The 17,169-nt window shown below is 44.9% G+C and overlaps 1 protein-coding gene across 4 annotated transcripts in view; it reads right to left on the reverse strand.

Moving 5' to 3' along the window:
* Nucleotides 1–17,169, reverse strand: part of TBC1D5 (TBC1 domain family member 5) — a 480,733-nt gene that overhangs the window by 203,070 nt on the left and 260,494 nt on the right. The window lies entirely within an intron of this gene.

Genomic DNA, 17,169 nt, shown 5'->3' on the forward strand with positions numbered 1-17,169 from the left:
ATCCGTATTTTGATAGGGGCTCCACACACAGTGGTCCTCCTGGTCAGCCTCGTAATTCTGCCAAGGTGACAGGGTCATGCCGCCACGCCCGGCTTCCTCGGGGGCTCTGGGAGCCAACTGGAAGTGCTGTGTGGACCCGCCTTCCACAGCGGCACCCCACCTCCCGTGCACCACGAAGGCTGGGCCAGCCCTTTATTCATTTTCGTCTTGGCTTTCAACACACAGAGGCTTTCGCATTTGTACGTGATGTAGATAGAAAATTATTTCCTCCTGCCCTTTCCGTCAGAGAAACAGCCTCTGACATCTTTTTCACACTTTAATCCGCAGAAAATTATTTCCTCTTGCCCTTTCCGTCAGAGAAGCAGCCTCTGACATCTTTTTCACACTTTAATCCACTCGTGTTACCTGTGACACGCACATACTCTCTGCTCTGCAGAGTCCCACACACACCTATGGCTGAAGGCGCGCAGGACAGCTAGAGTTTCAGTGAGAGCACAGGTGAGCCCAGCAGAGCGTTCTGAGTGCGCTAGAGGAGCACATCTCAGAGCGGTTTAGCAGGTGTGGTCTGCGAACACAAAGCAGAACTTCAAAGGCGTTCCAAAACGCAAGGCAATTATCATATGTGAGACGCCGTGCAGGTCCATGGTGTAAAAAGACCAGTCACTCTGGACGGCAGAGGGAGACTCAGATTGCCCCAGATCAGGCCCGACTCACAGGTACCAAGACGCCGAGGAAGCAGGGGTGCAGCTGGTGGCCAGACGCCCTGCCTTCCTGACAAGTGAGCAGGCTTTCTAGGTCAAGCTGCATACTACTTCTGTAACGAAGGGTAATGATTCGTTAGCCTAAAGAAGGCCCTGTACCTTGAAGACAGGGCTGGTACAGAGGAGAGGAGACTGGGGCAGGAGAATGGAAACATGCTCTCTGAAATTTACAATCATTTACATTTATTCATGGCTGCTTACGGTTCTAATTACGGCACAGCATCTCAAACTGATGAAGCGCCCGACAGCAGGGAGCAGAAAGGCCACGAGATAATGTATTAATTCCCTTTCCGTCTACGGGGTAGTGTCTCTCCGATAAACTGTGACCCGGAGTAAACGTGATAAACATGTACGGAGGGCCTACTAGGTGCTTAACACGTTCGCAAAGGAGCTTTAAAAAGCAGCGAGTTAAGGGAGTAGAAAGACGGAGAAATGGAACCGGGGATAAAATGATTAACGCACAGCGCTCTGAAGGAGGGGAGGGAGAAAAGGTTTATACTTAGAAAATGAAAACTTAGGACATAAAATCAAAGTAGCGCCACAGGTGCTGAAATCCTACCCGAGAACCACCCGAGCTGTGAGACGGGAACTGGCCAGCGTTGAAAGGCTGAGCTTTTCCAGGGCAGCAGGACCAACGTGGAAAAAGTAGTTTTACCACCACAGATATGAATGGTCAGTCTATTCCTGAACTCCGGGGAAGACGTGGGAAAAGGGAATGTTGAGGAGCCGGTGGTATAATTATTCAGTTTAATTAACAAAAGTAAATACGGTGGCTAACCCTTGTATTACATTAAAAATAGATACCACATGCCACCTTAGCCGGATTCTCGGTGATGCTATTAATATGCCAAAAGCTCCGTGATGTAACAAGACATTTTAGATCAATCGTTTCTACCTTTACAAAAACCCTTTTAAGAGGTATTTGCATTTTTAATTAGCTATCTGATGCGTGTCCTCACCAGAGAGAGAGACAGAGAAAGAGACAGAGGGAAAGTGAGAAGGCCCTTCCCAAGGGGAAGGCGGCCGTGATCCCTTCTCCACTCATCTCCTCTGGGGGTTCGGATTTCCATTTGTGACACTCCGCACAGCTCCACCACGTGTGTTCTTCAAGCTGCAGGTCTGGGACTTGAACCCTGCAGTCGGCCCTGTGGGACCCTTTCACCTTACCCACCATGCCATGGGCTGGCCCAATATTTTAACCGCTTTTAACCCCTCTTTGTGGATGAGGAAACGAAGGTTCAGGAAGTTGTCAAGAGCAAAGAAGAGTATCCATCAGGAAACACACCTCCCTGGATAACAGGGAAGGCTAGTGGCACTGCGGGGGCCATGATGGCTGAAGACGCAGGGCAAAGCGGCCTGAAGCGAGAAGGCTGGATAGACATGCGCCCTTCTGTCCTTCCTCTGGCCGTCGGTGTCTGTGTCTCAAGCCTCGTTGTTCTAGAGTGAAGGACAACTGGGGGCATGGCGGTGCCTCTCAGGAAGCCCTGGGCCTTGTGGACACCCTCACCAAGCCCCAGTGCCACCTAGAGGCAGCTCCTCGACCGTGCAGGCACTGAGCCCCTGAACCCAGCATGTGCGGCAGAGGCAGGTTCCCTCCTGAGGGCATTAATGGACGTGCAGTCCCTGCGGCTGCCCAGAGCCCAGAGCCCGGCGCTGAGGACTCGGCGACAGGCCCGTGCTTCCCAGGGAAGGACACTGTGACTGACTGGAAAGCACGGGCTGGAGCCATGCATCATTTCCCGAAAACGACGTCGACGTCTCGGGCAGCAATCCACAGCTCCCCGCTACGACCTGTGCAGGCAGTGCAGCCTCCTGCGAAGGTTCGGTGACGCGGAAGTCACTGAGAGCCGTCAGGGAAGAGATACGGCCGGTGACTATAAAGAGATGTCTATTTCTACTCACATACTTTCCCAAGATGGACACACTAATTGGTCTGAGACTAACTAACACTTTCTCAATTTAATTGTTTAAATACCTTTGTAACCAAAATGGTTCAAAGATACCTAAATTGTGTGCAAATTTAGGACTACAAAATTTTCCAAATCACCGCCCTGAATGGTGATAAACCATAGAAAACACGGACTTCATCCTGTGAAGTTTATACGATGGCTTCGGTCCCGTTTTTAGGCACCGTTTGGGCAGGAAACAGTATCGCGACAGGACTGGCCTAAGAAACGCGATGACAATGGCAGAGCTCGGGGGGTACAGCTGGTCCGCCATGAAGCGCTCCAGCACTGCTCACGAAGAACCTTGGCCCCTACCGACGACGACGCCGTGAGCGAAGAAGAGAAGGGACTGTCCCTGTGGCCAGCACAGCACGAGGGGGAGAGGCAAAGAGGGACAGAAGTAGCTTCAGGGAGGGTGGTGGGAGCCGCCCGAGGGACCATGACAGCGGGCCACTCTGGTCCCTGCTGAGACTGGACTGAAGGGCTAAGAGGGAAAGGAGACCGTGACCTTGAACACGGTGACTTCAGAGTTAGTGGGGTAGGACTTCGGAAGCCGAGGTCGCACGAGAGGCAGGGGAGATGAGCCTGAGAGGGACAGGCGTGTGCAGGTGTATGACCCTGCAGTGCGCGGCGATACCGGAAAACCGCTATAGAAACTGACCACACCCGTTTTACCGAATGCAGAAGAAAAAGGGAGACGCCAAGTTCTTAAATCCGTTTCTCAGCTACAGAGAAAGGCTGGTGAAGTATTTCCATCAATGAAAGAACTACCGTCATTCTAATACTCCAGATAAAAGAGTGTATGCTTTGATTCCCTTTCAAAAAGTACTATTCAAACAGAACAAGGAACACCTACGTTAAAACCGGTGGCACACGAGCAGGGGAAATTAGGTCTGTCAGGATCAGGCTGTGAAGTGTGGTCCCAGATACCGGTAAGCGCAGTGTTAGGACTGCAGGTGCCGAGATCAACCCGATAAACACTGATGTTATCTATAATTACCTCATTTTTAGCTTAAATCACTGGTAATGAGGGAACTCAGAGTCTCTAAAAGGCAATTAGAAACTCTACTGGCTTTTTTGCTTCCTGTATCAGGAATTTTTAAAAACTTACTTTTATTTAGAGCTCTCACCACCCCCTTCCATAATGAAACATCAAGGCATAGCACTTAAACATATATATAAATACTATAAAGACAGAATGTACAATTACCCACACACTTAAAATAGGTTTCCTCATATGTCTACGGGAGACATATTCTCATGTGAGGGTCCACTGGAACACAGGGAAAAGAACAGTTCACAGCATGGAGGTTTGTTAAAACTAATTTAAGATGCCGTTTAATTCAAGTTTGGATGGAACTTTGGATTGAGAAATCTTGAGCCTCCAAGTCAAGTTTCACCAGCATACAAAGACTTGATTTTAAAATACTTACGGAAGATTAGATATAATGTACTTGAAAAAATGTGTTGTTTTCTTCAAGATATACTACGGAAGAGCCTGTAAATTCAGGGTCATATTAATGTAGGTAAACTCAGTAATCTTACTTCGAGAAAGGAATCGTAAGATGTACCCCATGTTTTTAAAAAGCAAATCCATTAAAAAGGCTCTTACATCGAGTTCATGGAAGAAGCTGTGTTGTGTTTTTACGTGGAAATTCGTAGAAAACTAAGTCATGCCTTCTCTGACAACCCGATGTGACGAGGAAAAGGAGCAGCGCTAGAAGAGGTCCCCGTACTGGGCGATCTCTGTGAGGTGGCCTGGCGTGCATGCCCCTGATGTCCTGAGCCTCACTGACGTTTGTACAGGACGGACGGTCCTGTCCCTGGTCCCCCCTTCTCTCCTCCCGCCAGCCGATCAACCTCGCTGTCTGTGCTAACTGGCGCGGCTTTGACACGGGCTTTCTGCAACGTGATACAGGCTCTGCCATACCATGAAGAAAACGCTCACCCAGAGCCGAGAACAACGATTTTCTACTAATTTAGAAGCAGGAATTTATTTAGGAACACCGGGTGTCCTAATTTGAAGTCAATTTTCTCTCTTAAAGCATGTTTTCTAAAACTGGGTTGATGCGTAAAAACACATGCATGCTTGAAATAAATACTTTCTCTTAAAACGATGCCGAGATACTTTGACGGGATCCACTGCTCACCTGATAACCTGTACACGCGCAGTACCCAGTGGAGCCTTCTAAGAAGGCGGGACTGTTCTCTCCAGTGTCTGTCCAATACAGTGACCCAGTGCGAGGCAGCGTCTCAGCAGGTGGGGTACAGTATGGCTAGAACAGCTGAGGGAACTATTTCGACGTTTTATTTTATTTTAATTAATTTAAGCCTAAATTTAAATAGTCTCATGTGGCGAGTGGTTTCCATATTGGACGGCAGAGTGGAAAGTGTTTTAAGGATGGAAGCAATGCACTCATCTATACATTCGACTGTTAAAGTCGACTATAAAGTTTGAACGCATATAAAGATAAATATACACGCTACAGACTTACATATAGTGTAACTGGGGAAAGGAAACAAGTAAACATTAAATAATACATGAGGTTAGATAAGGTAATTCCATGAGAGCGGCTGTAACGGAGACTTTGGTTATTCTAGGGGAACCCTGCTACTGAGAAGGAACTGGGACAGAGATGTAACGGCTTCTTCTTCTTTCTTGTCTCCCCTCCATGGCCGCCCCCAGTGGGTGTCTGTCTCTGTCACCCCCCTGGTCCCACTCCCCATTCTCCCTCCTTCCCTCTGCATGTGTACATCCACGGTTTTCAAAACAGTTGCTTTACATCACAACGGAAGATAAACCATTTGCTCATCACCTCCTTGTCCAAGTTAAACTATGTTTCATAGAACCTTTTTTTTTTTTTGGAGAGGTTTTTTTCCTATAGGGCACGTGTGCTCGCCCGAAAGACAGAGAGACAAAGTGAGAAATCACCCCCCAGGGGGAATGGCCATACTGCAGTCCCTTCTCCTCCATTCTTCTCTCGGGATCTTGGGCACGCACGCACATGTGCCTGGCATGAGTTTAAGCCACCAGGCCCAGGACTTGAACTGAGGTCGACTACATGGAAGTCCAATGACATAGCCATTATGCTAACTGCTGGTCCCAGAAACTTTTATTTAGGTGCTAAGTATTGCCCACTGGTGAAATGTTCTATTATGTGAAAGTTGACCTGCCCTATAGAACCCAAATCTAGTCCTATCTTTATAAAAAGTCCTTCTGGTGTTTTGCACTTGCTAGCCTCTTACCCATGTACCAGGTTACTCAGGGGTTCCTAAATGAAGGAGAAGAAAGTTTAATTGGAGAGGTTTTTTTCCTATAGGGCACGTGTGCTCGCCCGAAAGACAGAGAGACAAAGTGAGAAATCACCCCCCAGGGGGAATGGCCATACTGCAGTCCCTTCTCCTCCATTCTTCTCTCGGGATCTTGGGCACGCACGCACATGTGCCTGGCATGAGTTTAAGCCACCAGGCCCAGGACTTGAACTGAGGTCGACTACATGGAAGTCCAATGACATAGCCATTATGCTAACTGCTGGTCCCAGAAACTTTTATTTAGGTGCTAAGTATTGCCCACTGGTGAAATGTTCTATTATGTGAAAGTTGACCTGCCCTATAGAACCCAAATCTAGTCCTATCTTTATAAAAAGTCCTTCTGGTGTTTTGCACTTGCTAGCCTCTTACCCATGTACCAGGTTACTCAGGGGTTCCTAAATGAAGGAGAAGAAAGTTTAATTATATGACCACAGATACCTCTACACGAACCGAAGACATGGTTCCATCAAGCTGTTACACAAAATGCTAGCATACAATTGAAAATCAGCAAAAGAAAATTCTCATTTTTATAGAGCCTTGGAAAATATTATGATTAGAAATGGCATCTAGGGATGTGGAGGCAGGAAGATGGGATTCCTTCTCCAGGCTCCACCAGCGGCCGCGGTGACAGCGGGAGAAACAGGGATGGAAGCGTGGAGCAGGGATAGAAACAGGGACCACTCTGGCTTCACTCACTCCCCTCCCTCCCTCCACCCTCTCCCTACTCTCTGCCCACCCCCTACAGAGTTCAAAGGAGAGGAGCAGGCTGGGTGTGAGCCCCTGATAAGGGGGTGAGGGTGGTAAAGCGGGCAAGCAGTAGGGTCTATTTGGAGGTTGCAAACTTATTACCCTGAGCTGCACGAACCCAAATAACAAGAAGTCTGTGTCTAGTTCTATGGTAGCAGAGCCCTGCTTCTCAAGAGAACTTCAAGATATAGAAGTACACATGTTTTTAAACAAAGTGTTTTGTTTGCTTTTAAAGAATTAATTTGATTTATTATTACATAATTTGCTATAGGGCACGTGTGCTTACCGGAGAGAGAGAGAGAGAGACAGAGACAGGGAAAGTGAGAAAGCAAGCCACCAGGTCCGGGACTCGAACCACGGCTGGCCATGTGGGGAGTCCAGCACTTTAACCATGACACTACCTGCTAGCCCCTAGAAGAACATATTTTTTTTAAATGGGAAGGTGAATTAGGAGATGGATACTGTTAAATAATCGTGTTACGCTTGTAAAGAGTTCAAGCAAAATAGGGCTTGAACCCCTTACGTGTGTGGGTTTGACAGGTCATCTGAATTAGCATCTTAATCTGGGCAAGTAGATGGGACCAGTCCAAAGTCTGAGCACTGTCAGCCGGATTAAAGTACTGGGCATCGGGAAGAGATGACACAGTTGTGCGTAGAAAAACAGAAAACTAGGCCACGACGTCCCGGTGCCCCCGTGCTTCTGTGTCTACCTTAGAGCACCGGGGCTGTAACTACGGAACGGAAACTACATCCACGCCTAGGTGACTCCAGGGCACCTCTGACGGACGTTTCAGATAATCCCTTGTTAGCAGGCTCTTTTTACTCTCTACCGCTTTATTGATCTGCCTCCTATTTCTAGGCACATAGTACTCACTTCAACTGTATAATCAGTGATTTCGTAATAACTGTGTTTGAAGACTCAGATTCTCAGCTCCCCGTGACATTGTTTGGTCATAGATTAAATACATCAAACATGTATGATGTAACGAAATCTAAAACCCTGATACTGGCAGGCCAGCTGGTGGCTCAGTGGCTAAGGTGCTGGACTCCTGCATGGCTGACTGCTGTTCAAGTCCCAGACCCTGCGGCTGGAAGATCACGCCACTTGTGTGTGTGTGCGTGCCCAAAATCCCCAAAAAGAGAATGGAGGAGAAGGGATTGTAGCGTGGCCATCCCCCCGGATCACTCTCTCCAGTGAGTGCACACACCCCAAGGCAAAGACCTAAAAACACACACAAACTTTAATATTGTTAAAATGGCAGCTTATGCAAAGTAACAGCCAGAGACGAGGGCTGTCTTTCCCCACAATGTTCTCTTCCCCCAAATCACTTCCCCTCCAAAATGCCTAGAAGCAGATCTCCTACTTGCTCGACGCCACCTATCAATTTTAGTCACTCCAGTTGGTCCCCGCCTGATTGTTAATACCAGTAAGTGCCCCCGGTACAGCATCAGTGGTCATCTGTGTTCGCTGCTTCCATGCCTGTCCCCCCTGCTAGTCCATGAGTGCCCCGGGGCACGGTGTGCTTTATACCTCTGTGTCTTGAGGTTAAGCAAACGGACTTGTCTGTAACAAGTGAACCACCAAATTACTCAGGATGACTGAAGACCTGTTAGCTCTCTTGAACCAAAAGACAAAAAAACAACGATACAAGCAAATCTCACAAACCACTTGTGAAAGCTCTGGATTAAAAATAAAATGTGGCGCCAGCCAGTGATGTGGCAGTCACGGTGGCTGGATCCCACATGGCGACTGCGCAGCCCGAGTTCGGACCTGGTGGTGGGAAACACGCCTGGCGCCTGGCGCATGTACGCACATCCCCAAATCCCCAAAGCGGGCATGGAGGAGGAGGGGTTATGGCGTGGCCATCCCCGGGGGGCTACTCTCTTTCTCTCTCTCTCTGGTCTCTGGTGAGTGCACATAATCTCTAGCAAATTAAAATAAATAAAATGAAACAAGGCCAGCCCTAACTGTTAGGGAGACGGCTCCCACATGGCCAACTGTAGTTTGAATCCTGGTGCTTGAGGCTTGAAGAGCATGTCAGGTGTATGTGCGTACGCCCCACATCCAGGCAGGAAGGAGACATGGATGAGGGGACCGCGCGTGCCCACACCCCGGTGGGGTGCTTTCTCCCCTCCCTCCCTGTGTCTCTCCATGCCTCCCTGGCAAGCAGATGCACCCTCTATTAAAAACTGAATGAAATAAAGTGAGAAAATAAATAGGAGTACTAGCCTGCCACTTTGCTTCAGAAGAGAAGGTGATCTGATATAGAGCATAGGCAAATATTAAACATCAGCTTCTACTAAAATATTCTATGACAATGTCTCCCATAGAGCCTATCTTTGAGTCCCGCAAGCTGTCCATGAGATCAAAAATCAGAAATTAAGTACTACATAGAGGTAACTATATCACCATGAAGCAGAACACTCAGTAAATAAATAAGCCACTTGTAAAATTTTAAAAATGCTTATAACTTTTCACGTTTGAACCCCAACTCAAAGTATTATTTTCTCAAATGACCGCTGTAGTGACGCTTCGGCACTGCTGACCAAGTGCTTTAATCGATTCCAGGTATTTCACGGCCCCCCTGAACAGTGCAGCGTGCTGGGATGTAGGACGCACGGTGACCACAGAGCTCACAGCAAGGCAGACTCGGGGAGCAGGGGACAGCAGAAGCAGTAGACGTGCTGGGATGTAGGACGCACGGTGACCACAGAGCTCACAGCAAGGCAGACACGGGCAGCAGGGGACAGCAGAAGCAGCAGACGTGCGTCCAGGGGAAGCTTTCTCAGCGCTGACTCACCGCAGCTCACCCTCGTATTTGAAACGTCTGCCTGTCTTTGCAAAGATAAACATTTACACAGCCTCGGATGATGGGACTTGCAGCTGACTGTGTAAACAAACAAACATGAAAAATTTTCCCCCTAAAGTCTGGCTACAGATAATAAAAAGGGCTTGAAGGGGTTTCTGAAGAAAACGAACTCAAAGTGTAATATGTACGCTCGGGCCAGTGTGCGCTGGTAATTCAAGGCTGTAAAGGCAAATTATCTGGAGGCTTCGCTTAGTGGAAGGTAACATTTTTAGAGCCCTGAGTGATCAGTAATTAGTGCTGATAGATCAGGAATGAGGGGAGGCACCGATACTGACCAGTTTCATTATCAATAAAACAATGATGTTACTTCTAGAAGATACACTCGTCATTCAAATATGAGTTTTTTTCTCTTCTCGCAAAGGAGGCTCGATTACGGAGAACAGAAGGTAGTATGTGGACTTCGGTTTCTGCAAAGTGAAAGGCTATACATTTCCTGCCATCAGAAACGACCGCTGAGCTGTAAAGATCACGGCATTTCTTAAACAAGCATGGAAATGACAAATAAGAAAATCTGGGGGCCAGCAGGTGGCATAGTGGGTAAGGCACTGGACTCACTTGGCCAACCACGGTTCAAGTCCTGGGCCTGGCTGATTGCTTTCCCATCTTCCCTCTTTCTCTCTCTGTTGAGCACATGTGCCCTGTAGCAAATTAAATAATAATAAAATAAATATTAAAAAAAAAGAAAGAAACAAGAAAGTCTGGCAGCCCAGCTGGCACACTCGGTGGTGTGCTGGACTACAGTGCCGGAAGCCACACGGCTGGCCGCAAGACCAGATCCCTGGGTCGGCCTGGCCACACCAGGGCGGAGGTGGTGGGGCAGCTACAGGGAGTGTCAGCACCCAAGGTCCTGAGGACCTGGAAGGCCAGGCCTGGAAGTGGGTCACAGCAGGATGGCACCCCTGGAGGGTGTTGCTTTTTGTTTTTCTTTCTCCCTCTCCCCCATGACCTCCTGTGCATGGGAACATGCTATCTTTCAAAAAGAAAAAAAAAAAAAAGGAGTTGCAAGCAAAGTACAAGAGATTATGCAGCATCTCCTCCTATATGACCCATAGAAAACCACAGATAAATCGGGTTCTTAAAATACTATTTACTGCCACTTCAGTAAAGAATTTGTTCAAAACATTTTGGAGACAAAGCTCAACTATGTCAGGTGAAAGAATTAATTAAAACGTAGAAGACATTTCTCAAAAGAGAAGGAAAAGCGAAGAAAAACAAACACTTGCTGCCTCCTCAGAACGTGTCGGGGACCAGGCCAGGCGTGTAGGCGCGTTACATGGACGTGGGCCGAGAGCTCCCTGGTGCGCTCCAACAGGGGAGCCGTCGCATTCCGGTTCCCGGATCAGGTAGGTAGGAATCCGGGAGTTCACTACCTTGCCTAAGGTCACAGTCAACAGGCAGTAAAACTACGATGTAAACTCTGGTCTGTCTTATCTCTATCGGTATGCATTTTCCAAATTGTTACCCTAGATGATATGTCTATGCTTAAGAAATTAAACTTCATCCCTTACATGAAGTTTTAACAAAATACAGGCACCAAGTTACAAAAGCAATGCCGCAAGAATCAGGAGGAAACTCTAACGTTAGGCCCCTCTTCTCCTCTTACACTCACCGAGCTACGAAACTCTAGGGTAAAAATAAAAACCCAGCAATACTGAAATGCTAAGGCCTTAGTAACAAGATGACGGGGTAATGGGAGGCTCAGAGCAGTCGGGCTGGTCCCATTGCCTAAGACTTCGCACAAATATTAGGCCCCTGCCAAAGTCATGACGCAGTTTTCTATGCAAAGATGTACCACGCCTTCCCCTACGGCCCAGTACATAGCTTATACTGAGCCCGGATTCTTAAAAACACCACGCTAGGAGGGGATTTCCCACGAACTCCAAATTACTGGCTACATGTAAATAGGATACATGAAAGAGAAAGGAAGCACCTCCCAGTGGGGTGTGAGGATACAAACCCTTCTTGCCAGGATCGGGCACAGGTGCCCAGTGTGGTCTTCTAGTCACCAGGCTGGCATTTGTACGGTGGTTGATCACGTGGGATCTGGCTGTCTAAACCAGTAGCAGCTACCGGCCAGCTCTCAATTACAACTTACTAAAAAGTTTCACCACCTTAAACTGCCTGTGAGCTACAGAAAAAAGTTTCACTCACTTCAACTTCAATGACTGCAGAACATATTGTAATGAGAAATGAGGCCGCTTTGGGTGATTTCAGTGGTATCAAGAAATTAGACCATCACTATTTAAAGCCAAGCACTTTTTTTGGGATCTCTCCTAAAAAGGAATAAAACAAAATATATAAAGTGGAAAAATTCCTTACTAAAATTTCTTTTGGAATAATGAAATATGCTATTTCTTCAGAAGGAAAGCTAAAAAGTATAAATATTTTAAAAATAATATATAGCTTACAAGTTGTCAAAATTAATTTTTAAAAAAAGATGTTTATTTTTTTAAGAATTATTTTATTTAAATTTATTTATTTATTTGTTTGTTTTAATTTGACCACAGAGGGACAGAGTGAGAGAGAGAGAGGTAAAGTGAGAAAGCAAGTCGCCAGGTCCAGGACTTAAACTACGGTCGGCCATGTGGGAGTCCAGCACCATTAACCACCACGACACCTGCTGGTCCCAAAGAATTATGTTATTTAACTTTATTTATTTTAATTATACCGGAGAGAGACAGAGTGAGAGTGAGAGACAGAGAGAGGGGGAGAAAGAGAAGGAAAATGAGAATGCAAGCCACCAGGTCCGGGACTCAAACACAGCTGGCCAGGTGGGAGTCCACACCCTTAACCACCATGCCACTTGCTGGCCCCCAAAATTAAAAATGTTTACGTCTCCAATGTCCCTATTATCCCAGTCGAGGCTTTATTAATAAAAATATTCAGAAGGGTTTTGCAATCTTTTCTGCACCCAAATGGTTTTTATTTTTTAATTCCACACCAGATTCCTAACTACGCTAATATTACCTTCAGTTTGCTGGCAACAGCTCAGCCCGGACCACCACTGCTTTCTATTATTCTGACCTGTGTCTCCTGAATCCAAAACTGCATTTACGAATTATCAGAAAGTTATGCAAGTGTCAGCATCCAGAAGGTGCTGCATTCTCCTGACAGCACAGCTTGTAAAACGCACTCATAGGTGGTGCCACATGAAATTAAATTGAAAAAATAATTAGAGTGAACTAGATGATTTACTACTGTATATGCCGAATCTAGAATATCGGAGTTAAATGTAATGCACAAATTTATTTTAAAACAATCTACAATGATTTACACTCTCTCCTATGCCATTTATACACTGCCAAGATGATGTGCAAAAATTAAGCAGTATTTCGAGTTTCCCAGAGAAGGCCAAATAACAGGTCTGAGTTCTCTCTAACTAAATTGGCTATTAAGCCAAGTTTGCCACTGATTTTTTGGCTTCATAAACACAACCTAAACCTCACTAATAAATGAGGCAAAAATAAAGTTATATTCTATATTGGGAATGATGACATTATGCTGTACTTAAAAAAAAAACCTGATAAAAAGCATTACGCTGGACTCCAAACCCATTCAACTTCCTCTAACTTTTGCAAAAAGTTGCAGTTTGATCAAAAAAATATTTAGAAATATAGAGTTACAGGAGGAAAGTTTAAAAATGTTCACCTTCAATTTATTTCATAGGTCACTGTTATACCATCTAATAAGATAATTAAAAACATGCAAGCAGCTGGCAGGAGCGCTAAACAGATTAATGTAATAGTCTGTAGTCACATGTGCTGGCAAGGGCTTGCCTCTTTTGGCGACGAGAAGGTCAGCTGCCCTTGGGATGGGGGAGGTGGCCCTCTGCTTACAGTCGGGAAGGTAAACACCGACCACCGCCTGATAGTCAAGACCCAGCTCCTCCTCACCCAGTAAGGCTCTCTCACTTTTGACCGTTAAAGACAAAATAGAAAAAAGTCATATAATTTGATAGGAAACATGTCAAACTACAAGACATGTTTATTCAAACAAATAATGTCTTCTTACTTTTACATTTTGTTTCATGTAAATGTATCATCTGCAAATTAGTTGGGAGATAATGCAACCCCATTCCGACCCAACGTCTGAACGAGATCTGCTCTATTACTCATGCGCCACGTAATGATCATGCTGGTGCCCTAGGAGTTAATGCAGCTGGGGTCTATCTGAGTCAGTGAAGCCAAACCACAACACACAAATCCAGAGGAAGACTTCCTAGGCTATGAAAAATAAGTCTATGAATATCAGGCACACGAAGCTATTGTTAACGGCCATTGATTTTAAATTTCACAACTCATCTGTCAAAGTTTTAGACATTCATCTCTGAATTTATGGTAAAACATCTTCCCTTCCTCTGTAGTAGGTGTTCAAAGTTATTAAATACTCTATCAGATAGTCTATCGGTGATTGTTAGTTTCAAGCTTGCTCTCAGTTCGCTTTCTGCTAATAGACAAGTTATTTTCCTGTGGACAATGTTTTTTCGCACGTCACTCTACTGCACTGAGAAAACGCCTGCAGCACCGAAAGACTGACAGAGATAGGAATGCTACTGAAGGCAACAGAAAAGCAACGACTGTCCAGTCAGCATTTACCAAGTGATCTTACGGAAGTAAATCCTCGGATCGACTGCATTTCAGTATCCCTACTTCAAAGGTGAGGCAACTGGTGCTAAGACCTGTCCAAAGTCTTCAGAGAATTTGGAGTCAGCATTTGAATCAACCTACTGAGTTTAGATATTAAACAAACTCAGAGGCCACATCCTCTTGAAACTGACACTCTAGCAGCACATTAATACAAATCATGGGAAGAGCAAAGAGTTGGGTGACCATCTGAAGACTGAATTCAACAGGTAATGGAAACCTTAAACTGGGACCAGTGCATAGCGTGGTATTTAAGGTGCTGGATTCCCACATGGCCAACTGCAGTTCGAGTCCCAGACGTGGCAGCTTGAAACTCATGTCAAGCGTGCGTGTGTGTGTGTGCGCGCGCATGTATGCATGTCCAAAATCTCAGGAGAATGGAGGAGAAGGGACTGTGGCGTGACCATCTCCCCTGCATGATTTCTCATTTTTCTCTCTGTCTCTCTCTGGCTAGTGAACGTGCCCTATGGCAAAAGCCTACAGGAAAGAAAAAAATTCAAAAAACCACCACCTTAACATACGGTACGAATGAGTACATGCCCTGGAGGAGAAATACCCAGGCAGCAACGCTCGCAGTTTGGATGAGGTGAACACAAAAGAATTAATTATACAAGGCCTTGCGTTTGAGTTTTCAAAGGCTTTATTTTATCCATTTTACCTCAGACTTTAAACCAGTTGTGGGAAGGAAGCAGGTCAAACATTTGATAGGTGAGAAACTAAAGCTAATCTTACCCTGAACATGCGCACACCGCTGGAGTAGGTTGGAGCTAGACTTGAGGCCTGAGTTGTCTGACCGGGAGAAAAGGGTAGGGTTTCTCAGGACGTTTAATACACAGGTAGAATTGTTATGCCAAAGACCGTGTGAAGGTTGTAACATTTCCTACTCTAATAACCTATTTCTATCCATAGTTGGTTTAAAAGAAGTTATAAAGGCAACAGAAAAATAATTTTTATTTTCAAAAGTAAATTTTACTGACAATTCTGTTGCCTTTTTAATATGATTCTCCAATAATGCCTAGGTTTTGTCAGTTAAGTATAGTATGAAAATATACCCCAGAGCCGTGCTTCCACGAATCCTACATTTAACCCAAGTGTCGAATTCACAAAGAAGCTCATTATATTATAAGAGCTATTACCTACTGAGTAGAAAAATATTCATTTCACACCTTAAATACCATAATACTATTTAATAGCAGTGTTGGCCTGCCAACTATTAAAAGCCCGCTTTTACCAACTCTACTACCTGAGCTTTTATCTTACCTTTTTAATTACAACAATAAATGAACATCCTCACATTACGACAGTTACAGGCATCGATTAAAAATATCTAGTTAACGACATTAGTATTTACTGTGCAAGGTGTACTAGGAGTTTATTTTCAAAATACAATCGTAATTCAATAATACTAAGACACTTTAATCTTCTAACTATTCAAGGACAAAATAAACTACAAGACAACGCTGTGCTCCTTCACACTACAACGTTTCTCTTCACTTTATACCGTGTTCATTATTTACTCTAATTAGCTAAATGACAAACGTGACGATAAGGAATAATCTGCCAACTAGACTTATGGACAGTTGAAAGGATTGCCCTTCCTTTGGGATACATCTTCTTTTCCCCACTTGTTTTGGTTATTCTTTTTTTATTGTATGTTTACCTAATAACGACATGACCATCATATATTTTACATATATTAATGTGTAAATATCCCTCAGTCACATGCCAAATCATGAATATTTGTCTGTCTTTGAGATTCACTCTTTTTGGTGGTTGTGATCAGCTGTGACATGTTCGGACGGGAAGTTCTTCTCATTTAGTACATTACATTCTAAGTTTTACATGAATTTCAGGACTGGAGGAAGGACGTGGAGAATTCCAACATGTGTCAGGTCGAGATGCAGTGAACACGTATGACAACACAAGGCTTTACCGCTCTGATAATACCCAGCTAGGAAACCACGGGGACCTATGCCGTGTGCAGTGTCGCAACCCTTGAACGACTGATTATTTATACAGACCCCACTGGTCTAAAACAAAGACGCTGAGTGTTTCAGTTACCATCTCATTTCCGGAACTGATACACACACTGTCCAAAGTTCCCCGTTTACCACCATCTTATCGAGTACCTCCAGTACATGAGGCCCTACTCTGGATGTTAACCGCCTGCCGGGGATCGGAGACAGCACAGTTCGAGTGGAGGATATAAGGTGGACAGGAATACAAACATAAACCATCTAAGCAAGAATTCCATATTTACTGGAGGAAAAGAGTTCAATATTAAAATGGATTTTTTAAGCACACGGTGGTTCTTATAGATCTTTCATGCTATTACACAAATGTCAAAATGAATTCGCCATAGGGACAGGGAACTCCAGTTAAAGTATTGTACCAAGACTCTGTCTTGCGGTCTATGTGATAAAATGCACTGACTGAATCTGCAGTTTCTTTCCACAAGGAAAACCAAGTTCCCATACGACTTTAGTTCAGTACACAGATTTTCAAATATCATTGGAGATATTCTAATTTTTTCCTCTTCCTGTGTTACTGGTTATACGATGCGTTTTTGAAAAGCTCATAGGAAATGCTTATTATCGAGAAACTATGGAGGATTTTATAATTACTTTGCGCCAAAATAAACTCATACTTTATCGTTTTCCTACAAACTTTCTCAAGTCCCGTTGCACAGGTACAGAATGCATACATACTTACTGAAGCAAGATTTTAGTTACAAAAAGAATTTAACAAAATATGTATTTCTTAACTAGTATATCCTTTAAAAAAAAAAAAAAAAAAGGACTAATATCTGCCCTGCTTGCCCAAAAGCCCAAACAGGCTGAAAATAGTCCTCTATGAATCACATTTTAGGCTCTCCTAGCTGAGATCATGA

Source organism: Tupaia chinensis, unplaced genomic scaffold (assembly GCF_000334495.1).
Source record: "Tupaia chinensis unplaced genomic scaffold, TupChi_1.0 Scaffold148822_2, whole genome shotgun sequence".
Lineage (NCBI taxonomy): Eukaryota > Metazoa > Chordata > Mammalia > Scandentia > Tupaiidae > Tupaia > Tupaia belangeri.